At 38.4% G+C, this 17029-nt stretch overlaps 1 protein-coding gene across 1 annotated transcript in view; it reads right to left on the bottom strand.

The window, feature by feature from the left end:
* Window positions 1–11773, bottom strand: part of LOC107754042 (sphingosine 1-phosphate receptor 2-like) — a 28088-nt gene extending 16315 nt beyond the window's left edge. Inside the window, exon 1 of the mRNA XM_016570357.1 lies at window positions 11402–11773. The gene's annotated coding sequence lies outside the window, so the exon portion shown is untranslated. The remainder of the gene's footprint in view (window positions 1–11401) is intronic.
* Between the last annotated feature and the right edge of the window lie 5256 nt (window positions 11774–17029).

Below are 17029 nucleotides of genomic sequence, written 5' to 3'. Positions count from 1 at the left end.
TGAAAACGTGGGAAAAGCCGACGAGGAAGAAGTTGGAGTGAAGCGATCTTTATATAGGCGGAGCAAAATACTTCATCGCTCTGTCTATAGCGCATTGTGATTGGATGGTTTACGCTGTCAATACAGGAGACAATCCAATGGGCCACTGGCTGCTCGCTGTCCCTGCGTGATGGTCCTTGGCAAAAAACAAAAAACATTCTGTCGGCCCCTTATGTGCGTCGGCCCACCGCGAAAATGCCCGGTATGCCCGATTACCAATCCAGCCCTGGTCAGAAGAGATTTGCACATGCAAATATACGCACAAACAAGTACACAGTCCGAAAATCTTACATTTTATGCCAAATACAGGTTCTTAAGTGCAAGTAGTTGATTAATGATTATTCCTTAATCTATGAAGATTAAACTTTAAGTATCGGTTCAGGCACCGGTACCGTTTTAAAAGTATCGATTTGGCACCGGTATCGTAAAAAACCCAAACGATACCCAACCCTACTTAGTACATGTCACTAATTAGTCTCTCATTTCAATAGATCAGCTTTACCACTGAAGAACAAGTTGACATCAATCTACATGTCTTTACTTCTCTCAATTAATTCCACTAATTACGCCTTTGTGTTGACTATGTAAAGCCCAGGCACCCTTTCATGGCCAGGAGGCAGTGGCAGGGTGCCACACAGACTGTGTTCTGCTATAGTAATCCAGCGCGATTTGGAAAGTTGGGTATACGATTGTCATCAGCCGCACGGGGGAGGGGAGGAAACAGGCGGGAGAGATAGAGAGAGCAAAAAAAAATACAAATATGAAAAACTTTCGAGGATTTACGATGCTGTTGACCGTTAAACGCGTCATCACAGTCTTGTGAAAAGGGTCCATTCCACTCAGCTTACATTTAGCTGCATTATTTCCTCTCAGAACATTAGTCAATATTGTGTGGTTCAAGTCCATTCTTCACTGCTCAGTCTCTTTTCCTCCCCTGCGAGGCATTCATAAACAAAAGCCCATTAGAACTCATGGCTTATATTTGTCATCTCTATTTATTTGCTGATGTGTTTCTTTGCATGTGCAATGGGCAAAAAGCGACAGGAAACAAGGAGCTGTGTAAAAAGAAACATAGTGGAGTGGAGAAACTCCCAGTGTCCAACATGTTCTGGACAGTCAGGGTAGTGCTGGACTATGCATAAATATATATTTACTATGCATATTTTATTTAGATATATTTACTGTGGAATTTATAGAATATGCATGCATACAAACACTATCGTTCAAAGGTTTATGTATATTAAGCAACACAAATAAAACTGGTATGCTCACCAAGGCTGCATTTATTTGATTAAAAATACAGTGAAACAATTGTGAAATATTATTACAATTTAAAAGAACTGTTTTCTATTTGAATATATTTCAAAACGCAATTTAGTCCTGTGATGCAAAGCTGAATTTTCAGCATCATTACTCCAGTCTTCAGTGTCACATGATCCTTCAGAAATCATTCATTCAACATTTATCATAAATCAACATTTATTAATTTGAATCAAATGTGTAATTTTTGTGGAAACTGATTTTTTTTTATCAGGATTCTTTGATGAATAAAAAGTGCAAAAAACTGGATTTATTTGAAATAGAAATGTTTTGTAACATTATAAATGTCTGTACTGTAACTTGATCAATTGAATGCATTCTTGATAAATAAATATAAATTTAACTATTAATTAAACATTAGCTGATTACTGCTGTTACAATGATCAAATATTCTTAATTTAGTACAAACTAATATAACTTAACATAAAACTTTATTGTTTTATACTATACATTTTTTACTTCTTGCTTTAACATTTTAAATCTACTTGGCTAATGGCTGAGAAGTCTTTTTTTCACTTCTGTGATCCCGATTCAGATTCGTGACCGATTCTCTGCCGGCCCCCAACCCCCTATGGTTTAATGTCTACTACTACAAAGGAAAAGTCCACAAAAGGGTGATTAAAAACATCAGGAAGGATTCATTCAGAACCACAGCCATGGTCTCACCTACTCTACTGCTCATTAGATTATGAGCTAATGCAATATTACTTCATTATTTAATCTTCCAGAGAACTTACTGCTGGTTTAGGCATGTCTAGACGTTCAAGCATGAGATCTCCACACCAAGACCAAGTAAATAAAAACTAAATTCTGCTGAATTATCAATGTCAACCTTAAAATAAATAAATAACCAAACTGACAAACTAAGATAAGTGGTTTAACGCTGCAGCACGCTACCGGTATAAAGGCAAGAATCAGTTCAATCTAAACCACAGAAGATCAAGTTTCACAAGTTCTTTTTTTTTTTTCCTCACACTCTTCTGCTGTTGTCCCGACATAGGAAGTACCCTTTAATGAAAGGTCTTAGAACAGAAATCATGCTTGCTTTGTTCTACAGCCCTGCTCCTGTTCCCCCATAACGCAAACCCCACCCATGCTCATATTCTTCTGCTTTATTATGGGATGTGTGTGTGTGTCCCTTGTGTGCACGCTCATGTTCTAGACAGACGAAACACTGTCAGATCTTCATGACAACATTGTACCGTTGTGCAAATGTGACCTGCATGTGTTCCTCGTATGCGTCAGTTGTGTATGGGACAGTTGTATGTGCTTGTGGGTGGGTGCGTTTGGGGGTTGAAGGTGCGAAAAAAAAGAGGGGGAGACTCCACAAAGGAAACAGGCACCCACACAGACGAACAAAGCAGTCTTGATTGCCTTTTGTGATACAATGCTGTATTATAGTCCGGTACCTTTCATCCAACGACGGAATGGATAAGAAACAGGATGGGGGAGAGCTGGGCACATTAAAAAGTGCCTAAACTATAACAGATCCACTTAAGAGAGACTCCATATTCGTGCTTCTGGGTATGTTTAGATTTAAATATTCTTTGTATTAAATGACGATAAACACAAGTATTGGCTTTGTCTCAAAAATGCACAATGATCTTCCATCTTTCCCAGACCCTCCTGACATATTAGAGCACGTCCCTTTGGGACGATAAAGACCGGATTGCCTCACAGACGGTCTGTCATGGTAAAAATGAAAGTTTTACTTCCCCTCCAATAATCTTTGACTATAGTCAAAGACTCATTGACATACTTTGCTCTTTGTCAGAAGCATCACTCAAACTGAAAGGCCATGTCCCTCTTTGATTTTTGAACTGTGACAATTCTAAATGCAACATAAAAAAATTCTGATATTATATTAAATCTAACATAAAATATAAAATATATTCATATATAAAATAATAATACATTTCATACATCTTATACTATCTAAAATGAAGTTTATTGATTATCATCTGTAAAAAGATGTACTCCAGCATAAGTCACCCATTCAATTGTTAAAAGTTAACATCTACCCAATTGCATCATTACGGTTTCATTCTGCATTCTAAAGACTGGTCAGTTATCATGACAGACATTGTTGAAAGAAAGAAAGAAAGGAAGAAAGAAAGAAAGAGAGAAAGAGAAAGAAAGTCAGTACAGGTTGGTCAGCAATATTCTCTGTAAAGCTGCTTTGGCAAGATAATACATTTTGACATTTTTAAATGTTTAAAATTGAAATACTACTAAAATAGTGGGTAGATATGCAGTGCCAACTACAATGCAAAATAATTTTTTCCTGATTTTTTATTTTTTTTTATCTCAAAGACAATATAAAATCCAATTATTTATTTTTGCAAACAACACGTTGTCTTCATAATATCATGCTTACTATCCTATTTTGCATTTAAAACAAAAAAATGTTTTGTTTTGGACATACCTTTAGTTATCATGTCTTTGGAGCAGGACAGCCACTGGCGCCCTCAAAAACATCTGGTGCATGCTGCCCTTTGTCATTTCATTGCCCATAGGGTGTGGTTTAGTTATTGATCCAAAGCAGATCAAATTCAACAAGCTTATCAGTGCTGGATATGTTACAAGGGGAAGTCAGAAATCATATCATGTTGGCCTTTAACTGTATTACTGGCACAGCAAGCCGTAAATCTAATATATGACATTGTCTGAATATGTTTTTTCTGCAATATTGAGTTTCAGGGTCCAGGCTTTGACATGTCAGCGCATTTGTGTTTTGTTTTGTATCACCACACATAAGTCTTACCAGCGACAAGTGCGTTCGCCACGGATCATTTCAGAAGACATTCGTAAAAACCCCTCTTCTCATCATCGAGGGAGATGAGACGAGACCAGACTTACAGATTACACAATATCAGCACTTTATTGGACTCTTTAAGAGAAGTGAGAGACCATTTTCCCCCCAAAACGTTGTTTTTGTCTAAATGTTTACCGCAAGTTATGCAAGAATGTCAACTGTTTCATTTAGTCTCAGTAAAAAGAAAAGATGAAGTTGTGCAACATCAGTTTTAACAAATGATTGCAAAAAAAAGAAAGAAAAAAGAATGACTGCAGCAACAGAGAGCACAGATCCAGGCCATTCTCATGCTAAAAGCCCCCGCGTGGGCAGGATCCATGTCTTTCTGCCTCTCATGGACATTCATGACTTTGCGTTAGCATGAGGATGGGCCTGATCCTATCACAGATGCCACAACTGAAGGAACAGGTTTGATGGACAAAGCCCCCCCCTCCACAATTTAATCTGCCGAGCTCTAGCGAGCAATCCGGCTCTTCATTCCAACAGGGCTTCCTCGGTGGGCTTCTTCCAGGTGCACAAACAAAGGCAGTCAGAGTAACAATATGCTGTCTATCACGAGGGGGAGGGTGTACAGGTCTGGCACGCTGTTATCTCTTTCAGTACCTGCTAAAAACTTAATGCACTTTGACATACTGATGCCCGGTAGACGGCTGAAAACCATACTGTGACCACATCACTACATATCTAGCGCTTTATGGAGTACTTCAAGCCACAAATCGTTCAGAAATGTTTTACGGCTCACTAACACAAAAATGATCTCCAAACCTCTTTGTGGCCAGTAAAATGGTTAACATTATCATAGCACAAGAGAGAGGCAGAGGAAATGCTGCTGCTGCAAGGTTTCTTTAATCTTGAAAGCTGCAATGTCATTTCAACACTTGGGTTCTCTCTTGATTTTGTGCATCGACTTCAGTTTTACATTAGGTGCCCCTACACAGTAACAAAATGTACAATTTATACAGTACAAAAATGTAAAGGGATAGTTAACCCAAAAATGAAAAGTCTGTCATCATTAACTCATCCTCATGTCATTCCAAAATTTTATGACCGTCTTTCATTTGTGAAACACAAAATAAAATATTTTGTCACAGATGTTTTTTTTTTTTTAGTTAGTTAGTTAGTGGAAGTCTCTCCAATGCTGTTTGGTTCATACAGGTTTGAAATTACATGGGGGTGAATAAATAATTTAAATGATTTTTATTTATGGGTGAAAATCAAATATTAATTTTTTTATTTATTTGATGATTTAATGCTCTCTGCAGCCAGTAATTCACTGCACAAAAACACAGTGTGGTTGACACAAACCATGATTGTCCTCCTTGCAAGTTAACCAGAATTCATTCTAGTGTAGATCGTAATTTATTTGACATAATGCTGTAAGGTCTGAATAGATGCACATACTTTTACGTCGATAACAAAAGATTCCTTTAAAAATTCCCAATTATTTTGCTATTCTAACTATGCACAATTATATGATTAGTTGCATTTTATTGTTTGAGTCTGCATTTTTTCTGCAACACTTTCGGGAACTTATCTGTGACCCATATTTAGGTCATGACCCACCTGTTGATAACCATTGAAACATATTAAATACAATATATTGCCCAAAATACACCTTTCTGTTGCTGTTCTGAAGATCTGTGTACATCTGCATCAATGTTAAGCCGGATTTGCTGTTCTGTTGTATATGGCAGATTTATATCAGTTAGGCGGTTTTGCAAAATAAACCCATAAATAGTGATGTTGCACAGATGCAAGACATGAATAGAAAGAGAGACCTTTAGAAGTTCTTCCAAGACTCGAAAACTCGATTTGTCCTAAAATGGACAAAGTCTTTCCCCCAACTGAAACACTGCTCAGTAAATATTTAGAAGGTTTCCCCTGAGCCTTGTCTGCAATGTGTCTGTGTGAGACAGACAGATGGGGCTAAGTGACTGTGGTGTATACAGCATAAATTTACGACATTGTGTTTGTGATTGTTTCAACATTAAATATGTACGCTACTGTACAGTTGCATCAAACATGCAGTCTAAATGGCCGTGTGTATGTTATGGAGAAGGTTAGCAGCATAAGCAAAGGCAAGGCATTGCTGCGACACTCCCAGCTCTTGGCACAAATACTGCAAGCTCCATATTGCCGGTTGTGAGTTGTAACTTGCTCAGCTGCAGCCTCCAAAACAGAAGGCGTTTATTTTGTCCCAGCTGCCACACCCAGCAAAAGTGTTTTTCGGCTGAGAAAAGATGGCATGCTGCCTTATAACAGTGCAAGCCCTAGAGCACTGGAAACCCCAGCCTCTATTAATATCACCAAAGATGGTTTATTATTGATTGGCGTGATTGGGAAAAAACACTGCCCTAGTTGGCCTCGTTGTTCTTCCCTGAACAACAAAACATATTGGTTCGCCAATGATGACCATGTTCCATAATACCTTCCAGTACAAATATCTTTTGTTCTTAAAGGGATAGTACACCCAAAAAAAACTAATTATTTCCTTACGGCATGCTGTTTCAAACACAGAACATTAAAGGTGAACTTTTAGCTGCTCTTTTCAAAATAATGAAAATGAATGAGAACTGTCAAGCTCCAAAACAACACAAAAGCACAATAAAACACAGTAATGTACATACCACTCTTAAAAATGTAACACCCTATTGTCTATGGCATCACTACAAAAACACCCTTTTTGGGCCTTTATTTTTAAAAGTATACTGACTGAAATCTTGACATTAGCTCACCGATTTGTGAACAACTCATTCTTTTGAAGTCAGATATTTTCAATGAATCTGTTCACAAAATCTGAATGACATATTCATGAATTTAACTGAACGAGTTGCTTGTATACTGTATAAATCATATGGACTACTTTTATGGTGCTAATTTTATTTATTATTATTTTTTAAGCCAATTTGGAGCTTGAAAACCCCAGTCCTCATTCACTTCGATTTTATGGAAAAAGAGCAACCAGGACATTCTTCAAAAATTCATTTTATGTGTTCCACAGAAGAATAAGTAATACAGGTTCGGAACGGCATGAGTAAGTGATTTCATCGATGGGTGGACTATTGCTTTAAATTCTCTGCCTCCCTGACATGAAGGATTCAGTCTTCCTCAGTTAAGTCTCTCTCAGGATGTGCTGCAAGCGTTCTGTGCCTGCTGCCAAAATGCTAAACGCAAGAGTCCTTGAGGGATCGCTCCGCCCACACTGTGACCTGGCCCTACCCTTAACCCCTCATGTGACCAAGCCCAAAAATCCCACACTTCCAGTTCCCACCACCGCCTGCAACATTTATTTATCTTTCCGTTTGCTTAGATAGCGTTTATTTATTCACTTTTTTATTTACCTCTCATGCACAATCCCTCCACACTGACGTCTGAACGCACATACAGTATGTGACCTGTGTGGGCATGCAGAGCCAAGTCGTGGGGAACAAACCTCCTTCTGAAACGTGTTTCTGGGACAGAGTTGAACTTAAGGTCAGGAGAAAGAGCCATCAGGTAACAATCAGATAGTCGGCATGCAACCTCTTTAGCCACGGCGAAAAATGTTGGCATAATGAATAGAGCCCGACCGATATGTTTTTTTTTTAAGGACCGATATTAGGGAGTAAAAAAAGGCCGATTTCGATATATCGGCCGATATTCTTTGTGTATATTATAGTACAGTACCAGTCAAAAGTTTGGACACTTTCCCATTCGTGTGTCCACACATTTGACTAGTACTATATATAGAATACAGTATATACATAAACAGAATATATACACATAAACAGTTTTTGCTATGATCACTCAAATGCGGTGATCAAACACTTATAATGACACATGACAAAGATACGTAATGGAGGCAGGGCATTTAACAATTTAACAATAAACTTTATTATCCAAAATGAGTCTGACATCAGTGCACTGAACAGTAAAGTTGAAGTTTATTCAAGTTTAATTCAATTCAATTCCATTCAACTTTATTCCTTTGAAGTTTATTTCACTTCGGAACATTCATTCACGGATTTGCGCTACTGTCTTCACACACAGACGAAACTTACTAGAGAAGTGTGAAGTGTGACATAATATACCTCTGTAAATAAATACAATATAAATTCACGTCTCGCGCACTTTAATGCCCTTTGAATGTAACGTGTACGTTCCCTTGGAACTGGAATCATGGCGGAATATCATGTGAAGTCCACTTCGCAGGGCACTTACGGTCGAATAAGACAACGCTTGAATGCTGCTGCCTGAACAAGAGACCTCCTTACTGAAGTGAAAGTGTTGACTGGTGTCACTATCTCACGACTGCGCCTGCGGATCTCCACCAAATTCGGGGGATCCCTTCAGCTCGAGGACCCCTCTCGAACTCCACCCTCCACACGTCGGTAGCCCCCCGGGATCGCTTGATCGGTTGGCGTACTAAGTAATTACACCATTTCAAGCATTTTATCTGCATATATGTTCTGTAAAAAAAAATCCACATCGGCGGCATATACGCCGATACCAATATATCGGCAACAGGCTCATATCGGCCGATAATATCTTCAAAACTATATATCGGTCGGGCTCAGACTGAGGCAATGCCTAAGGCATATGCCTTATGCCTACACTGAATCCGTGCCCGCAGAGCTCCATGGGCTCAGCAGACTTCAATGAAATTAGAACATTCATTCACAAAGCTCTTTACATATTTCTGCTAATTTGATAATGCTTTCTGCTACCAGCTAACAAGCTTCAAAATGCATTCTGCAGAGGTCAATAGATTTCCTGCAAAATCCAAAAAGAAAAGTACAAAATCCTGGGTATTCCATGTGTGCCTCTCTTAAAAATAAAGGTTCCAGAAAGGTTTTCACAGCAGTTGCATAGAAGAACCATTTTTGGTTCCACAAAGAACTTTTCAGTGAGCAATTCTCAAAAGAACCATTTTTTCTTGGTGTGAAGAACATTTTAAAAATCTAAAGAAACTTTTTCCACTATAAAGAACCTTTTGTGCAATGGAAAGATTCCATGGATGTTACAGGTTCTTCAAGGAACCATCAATGCCAATAAAGAACCTTTATTCAAGGCACAGTGGGTAAGATTAAATAAAAACCACAGCTGAATCTTCTCTCACGTAGACATGGGCTGAGAGTGTGAACATGAATGAAGAACGCCAGTGGTGACCAGCGGAGACAGCGTGGCTGGTTTTGTTCTGGTTTAATGAAGCATGGCATCACATGATGCCAACGCGGACTACATGTTGCCCATATCAGCTCTGTCTACAGATCGGATCCCAGCGTGATGAAAATCTGCTGTTTACTATACCCCACCATCACCTGAGTAGACCCCACATCCCAAACAAGAAACTCTGCTCTCTCTACATCCATCAATAGATCCAACACCTGATATTCCTGCTCGGCTTAATTTTGCCATTTTAGTAATGCTGTTTCCATCCAATAACTAGTTAGCTCTCCTTTAAAAAGCATGCAGAAATTCCCATGTGCAACTGCAGAGCACTCAGTCACAGAACAGACAAGAATGCAATCATTCCATTTAGAGCTTTTAGAAGAATAATGTGGCCATGCACACATTTCACATTCACACTTGAGAACGATGGATGGACAGCTCTCAATGTGATAATCAGCGTTTCCTCTTACATATCAGCTTATCTTTTAGAGGGAGGCATTGTGTACCACAACAATCTTTTTTTCCTAGAGAGAATGTACAATTGTGGTAGTCAGTAGTTCAGAGAGGTGCTGTTAGTGAATGATTACTTTGGACTAATGGGACGGATGCATTTCATATTTGACCTAAATTCAGAAGCCAGCGCAATGGCTTTTCTATGTAGCTTTGGATTCCAAGGGAGACAAAAATCAGTATATACAATAGAGCTGACCTACATCTGTACAATTGTCTGGTTTCATTATAAAACACAGCCAACACAAAAACCTTAAAGGGCTAGTCTACCCAAAAATGCAAATTTGGTCATCATTCACTCATCCGGTCAAAATCAGCATGCTTTTTTATCCTTCCATAGAGCACCAAAAAAATGGACACTATGAAGTTATTTTTACAATCAAGGTCCAATAAAAACGCAACTGGTTCTTGCAGGTCTGAATGTGTGCAAGCATGAATAATGTTTGAGATCAAACAAAGATATTAAAAAAATAACTACGAAAACCCTGTTATCAAGAATCAGGATTCAAACCCATATGACTTTCCTTCTTGCATGGAACACAAAAGGTGATGTAAGGCAGAACAACCAGGCCTCGCTTTTATTGCAGGAAAAAAAAAATGCAATGAAAGTGGCACAACGTTTTGTGTTTCGCAGACGAAAGGAAGTCATAGGGGTTTACAACAAAATGAGGATGAGTAAATGATGAAAATGTGCATTTGTGGGTAAACTGTCCATTTAAGACTCAGCACAAAGTGATAAATCGGCTAGGTTTTGAGTAAAAATCCCCTAAACATTTTGTTCCAAAAAAGACAACGCAAACGTTGGACTAAGTAAATGAAGACAGAATTTTCATTTTGGGGTGGACTATCCCTTTAAGAGACACCAGTCTCAGAGCACTCCGTCCAGCCGCGTAATGCCATAATAGAGTCTTTTGTCTTATTAATACAGCCTTTAAGAACAATGCCATCTATCCAGTGACGGATGGACAAATCTCACGGGATCCCCACGGTGGGTTTTGCAACGGCCACAAACGTCGCAAAGTTCCCTGCGCGATATGAGCTTAGCAAGAACCCGTCGCCGTTGACAAATGAAGAACTGCTGCAATACACATGAAGTCCAGCAAGTCTGGATCATGCAGGTCAATGTTTAACTGCAGGCATGTTACACATTACATCGGAGGGCAAACATCTGCGGGCTACTTTCTCGTAAGACATGCAAAACGTATGCGTGTCACACTTTATATTTAACTGACACTAGTGGAATATGCATGTGTCGAAAGCTTTGATAAAACTATCCCGGACAGCTCCTTATCAGATGAGTGCATGCGAGAAAGATCAATGACTGAGCTGACGGTGATAGAAACGTGTCTCTGTTGACAAATAAACATATCACGAGCTGCTGTTAAAGTGTGAATTTTGAGAACGGCTCACACATCTGTCTAAACATTTGCATTAGTCATTAAAATACACAGGTCTATCGCGCTGGTATGGAAATTAATGAAGACATGAAACTATTGTAACACCAAGGAACATGTGAATTCAGTTAGAGATATGGTTATTTTAGTGCTGCTGGGAAAATTAACTTACCCCATGTGCGACGCTTGGCAGAGAGAAGAAGAGCGTGCCGATGTTTTTAATCTTCATTTATAAAGTTTACATGAGATTCCGTAATCGAGTCTTGATTCCTTGATCGAGTCTTGAAGGATCCGTTGGGAGAGCCAACAATAACTGCTGTTATAAAAGTCAAAACTTTCGCGGAGTCATTTCTGCATGTAATCTAATCATTAACGCAGCCATGGTTGAGATAAACATGAAAAGACAAGAAAAAATACTCTACGTTTGCGTTTTAACGTCTTTAGGACGCGTCAGGTACGGCTGTGTTTTCCGTTTTATTCAAAAATCTGTAATTCCACGCGCTGTTCGACTGAACAACAAGCTCACGGTCTGTGCGCGCGGCGACGTAATACACACATTCGCAGACGCACACACGCGCAAGTACACGCACATCACACAGCATTGGTAATGATTTTTACACCCCTAACTTGCCTGTTCACGAAAATACATGTATTACAAAACATATTGCAAACGGTCGCAAAAAAAGATGTTTTCACCACATTAAAATGTTTAGATCAAAAAGGCACATATGTGGTAGTATTTTAGTTTCTCTCTTAGAAATGAGGTCCGGATGTTTTTGTTTTTTTAAATCTTTTTTTGGTGCCACCTCCTCACTTCCTCTCAGCTTTCAGTTGTTGAGAGTTTTTAGTCTTAGTTTTTCCTCATTTTTCACTGTATTTTATTATGGCTTTTATTGTGGCAAAGCCAGGATTTTTACACAAAGAATGTAAATGGTTTAATTATATGGAGTGATCTGGTCGTCAAGTATCAAGAGATTTGGGCTTGCTATTGATTGGATTGTTATCTGTTTGGGTATCTCCGTTGTCAATTACACTTGGCCACATAAATGTGTCTATGCAAAACAAATCTAGTCTACTTTTTCCCACACTGTATTCGCACAATTAATTTCAGTGATGATGCAAATTTCCAGTGATATGGCGGTTAGCATTCGAAGATGTTCCTCATCCCTTATTCCTCGCCTGCGTGTGGATTGCGGGACTCCCAAACTTCCCTATGCTGATGGTTGGGAGGAGTGAATTTATGTTTGTGGCCTGAACAACCAGATGCGTTTGCATTTGGCCAAGTCGTGTCTTGCACCTCATGAGGTGGTTTGAGAATGTATTTGGGCAGGCATTTTACACCTGGTTTCTTATGGCATTATCTATCTTGTCTTTTGGCTCAAATGGGTCAACTTCAGGATGTCAGAACGTTTACTTCCTTTAAATTTTTGTAGTTGCTATTTTGCTTTGGAAAAATCAGCTTACAAGTCATCCGGCCTACTGGGAAACGTCCCACTGCCCCTAAACCTTATGACTTCTGCCTTCAGCTGCAAATTTTGTACAATCAACATGAAATCATCTTGCTTTGGTGACCTACTACACTAATGTCGACTCGAGATTACATGTGGTCAGGCACAAATTAATAATCTTGTTTGACATGAGCTCATACATGTGTTTACTACCTTCGCTGAGCAGAGGCGGACAGTAGTGAAGTATTTTTACTTTACTCAAGTAAATTTAAAAAGTATCTGTAGTTTATCAGAGTGTTTTTCTTTGGAAAACTTTACTTCACTACATTCCAAAGCATAATGCCATACTTTTTACTGCACTTCATTTCATAAATAAAAGTTGTTGTTCATTTTACCTTTAATACTTAAGAACATTAAAAATGTAGTACGTTCTTGCACTCAAGTAAATCTTTGAATTAAAATCCTTGAGTAAAAGTAAGAAAGTAATAGATTTCTAATGTAATTAAGTATTAAATTATATTTAATATGAAACGTAGTGCAGTAAAAAGTACAGTATTATGCTTTGTAATGTTGTGAAGTAAAGTTTTCTAAAGAAAAACACTCTGATAAAGTACAGACACCTGAAAAGTACTTTTACAGTAGAGTAAAAATACTTCACTAGTACTGTCCGCCTCTGTCGCTGAGTCACTAGAATCTGATTAACGGCTTATTATCCTTCTTTTTTTAACATTATTGATGTATGCATTGATATCTGCCAGTATCATGGCTTTTTTTCTCTTTGTCTTGATGAACACATTTCGCCTCAGGTGTGTGCCGTTTGGTCTAGGCTTGTTTGTCATTGAGGTTATGTTGTATCGTGTTCACACAGGGAGGGCAGGTATGAATCATAATAGATTTACCTCATTGAACACTACTTTTAAATGCGAACTGTCTAGTGTCTGTTAATACAAGACAGTCCCATCTTAATAAGGACCATGTGCTACGTTTCATCCTGTTGTTCAGATAAGCCCCTCGAACATGTATGGAAATCAGTGAGTCATCAAGAATAACGACACATCTACTTGATTCTGTCTGTGTAGATTCATCACTACTCATCATCTACTTGATTCCTGTTTCAGTTAAAGCAGCAGTGAGTGAGGTGATTTCACCGTTTCAAATAGTAAAATGATGTGCATGTGCGTAATCAAAATTCACCATCAGTCAGTATGGATTCAGAAGTTTCAACGCCATATGTTTCGACAAACAGATTGATGTATCTCAGCAAAGACCAGGCGACTCCGGTTTGAACTCTACATTTCTGTCAGCTCAGGGGAGGGGTCAGGAACCCTGACCTCACTTCCTGTGGCGACTTCACAAGCCGCGCATTGTGTGTGAGAATGTGACAGGACTCCTGGGACTCCTCCACATCTGGCAGCTGTTTTGACCTCCCCCATCCCTTTCCACCACCAGGAAGATCTATGTATGTTCCTGGTACTCACCTCAGGAACTCCCCCAAAATAACTCCACAAGCTTGAACTTCATTTCCATGCTGTTATGTACCTCACACATGCTCAGTTAAGCTCTGACACATCGTATTTGGTCTGCCACACTCTGGTTTCCACCATCAGGTTTACCGAGAGTTCCGGTTTTGATGTGGTTAATGCCAACGTCTTTTGCGAGTGCCTCACCCTTCAGAGGACAGACGCTTGAGTAAAAGTAAGAAAGTAATAGATTTCTAATGTAATTAAGTATTAAATTATATTTAATATGAAACGTAGTGCAGTAAAAAGTACAATATTATGCTTTGGAATGTTGTGAAGTAAAGTTTTCTAAAGAAAATCACTCTGATAAAATACAGACACCTTTGATATAAGAATAAAATATTATTCAGAATCATTTTCATTGCTGTTTTCTCATCAGTGTTTCAAGAGTTATTTAGAGTTGTTAAACCCGCTTCTTATTTTTGGCTTTTGAGAAATGCCACGTTCGTGTCAACGTCTTTCTCATGGGGACTTGATGCATGTGCTCTCACTAGGTAATCAGAGAGGATGCTGCTAATTTTAGATTGTGTCTCATGTTGAAAAAAGTAATTGCATGTAGCTTCCTGTTTTACTTTTGAATATGAAAAGCTTATATCCTCTGTCATTCTGCACTAAAAGATTTAGAACATGGAATAAAAGAAATAATGCCATATAATTTTTTTAATTAAATCGTTTTTTTCTTCCCGAAAACCTCACTATGCAACTCTTTCATGTTAGGATGTACAATACTATTATTATTTTCTACAGGGGTTTCAAACTGTTTGATGCAAACTACCCCTAAATAATCTTCTTGCAAGGGACCCCTTGCCATAATATAAAGCTGTAATAATAATCAACGCTATATATTTATGTATAAAAATGTTTATACTGAGAAAAATATTTTGTTTGATCAGAATAAGTTTGATCAGAAAACATTTTGTTTCCAAAATTAAATAATGGGCATTTACATTAAGCAGATTGGTAATATATTATCTGTGAAATATATATATATTTTTTACTGACAGGTTTAATAAAGATTAACACATAGTCATATGCATGTATTTTCACAAACAAACAAACAATAAATCAATAAATAAATATAAATCTGCTACAATTTTTTTTCTCCCATAATACTCAATTCTGGTTGGTCAGTCACTGCATTCTGTGGTCAAATATTTTTGTTTTAAGGCGGTTACATGTTATAATTGACCATTGTGCCAACTAAATAGCTTTGCTGTGTTAGTTTCAAGTCTCTTATAGCTTTGTGCAGTTTCCTGCCATATTGTAAAATAATTCAAATGCAAATCAATATTTCAAGTCCATTTTTGTATTTATATTGTAAGTAAGAAATGAATAATGTACAGTCAGCTGGTAATTATCGCAAAATACATCCTAACAGGGTGATCAAGACCTTGATGCAAAGTGGATCATTTATAATGATCAGCTGATTGTGCATTAACCTGAACGTATTTCTTATTTCCGTATTGTAGTATCAGTTGTCGCTGTAAACAGAAGTTAAACAGAATATTTAGTACATACATAGTCAGAAGAAACATAATCTAGGCATAAAATACAGAACTGTGCTCACATTCATTTCCTCTCCGTAGTAGAGCGGGAAAACCTCGAGCGTTGGCAGATTGGTGTACCCTTCCTCTTTTTCCATCTTCAAAACAGACTATTTATATTTTTAGAACATCTGTAGATTCTCTTTCTGTCATGTGCTCTGCATTCCTGTGATCCAGTGAGTCTGATGTCTTGTGATGAGTCTATACTGTCATAGTGGCACTCATCGATTTGTTCATTTTGCAATGCATTGTTTGTTTGAGAAATTTTTGCTCTGTCAAGTTTGCTGTGGCAATGTCAAGCGTGCAGCAAAACCACAATGTTTAAAATTTTTATAGAAATCAACCTTCGTTTCACTTTCTGAGGCCTGTTTTACACCACACATGAAAGTAGCACATCAGTAGAACATATTTATATCGACCCCCAGTGTTGCTGGTGTTGTGGTTTTTCCGCACATTTGGGCTATTTCACATGAATGAATACCTGGCAACCTAAAGACAGAGCGAGTGAAGGAGAGATGTTTGAGGGGCATGTTTGATGTCACATAAGTTACGTGAGTTTCGTCCATATCTGGAATTTTAAGGCAGGTTAATTGAGTTTGGCATTGGGCAACAAGAGTATGTAAAGTTATTGTATGAAGATGGGTACAGTCTACAATATATTAAAGGGGTCATATGATGCGATTTCAATTTTTCCTTTCTCTTTGGAGTGTTACAAGGTCTTGGAGCATAAAGAAGATCTGTAAATGCCTAGAGCTGATCCGTGCTGGTCGCTGAGGAAAAACATCAACTTGGCACTGTCAATCGCCGGATCGGCTTTCACCGTGGACGAAGCGTAGTCCAGCCCGGGGTCGTCACTTGTGGTTGCGCAAGCCTCCTTCGTCCAATCCGCCGGGCGGCGCTTACTCAAGCCACTGTGTGTTTCGTTGTGAAAGCGAAACTACTTTGTTTGGCCTTCCAAAAGAGGACATAATGTTTCTATAAAGTGTGGCAGTTCCAACTTTGCAAGGACAGTCTGGCGCGTCTGACTCACAGCCTGTAAGTACGTTTTTTATATTTAAAGAATTTGCCACTGATGATTCAAACGCCAGTTTGAGCAGTGTAGAGTAGTAGCGCTTATTGTTTGTCATTTCTCTGATCACAAATTCAGACATGGTTTTATGTTTACGCGGCGCAATACGCAACGCAAAGCGTAAAAACACAGTATAAGTCATTACGATCAGTAATTATGTCCCCACTGGATGCAACAAATGCCTCGATTGTAATGGGTTTTATTGGTTTTGTCTCGTCG

This window comes from Sinocyclocheilus rhinocerous, unplaced genomic scaffold (assembly GCF_001515625.1).
Source record: "Sinocyclocheilus rhinocerous isolate Xijiao unplaced genomic scaffold, SAMN03320098_v1.1 scaffold292, whole genome shotgun sequence".
Taxonomy (NCBI): Eukaryota; Metazoa; Chordata; class Actinopteri; order Cypriniformes; family Cyprinidae; genus Sinocyclocheilus; species Sinocyclocheilus rhinocerous.
This window is presented reverse-complemented; position numbering and strand designations above follow the sequence as displayed.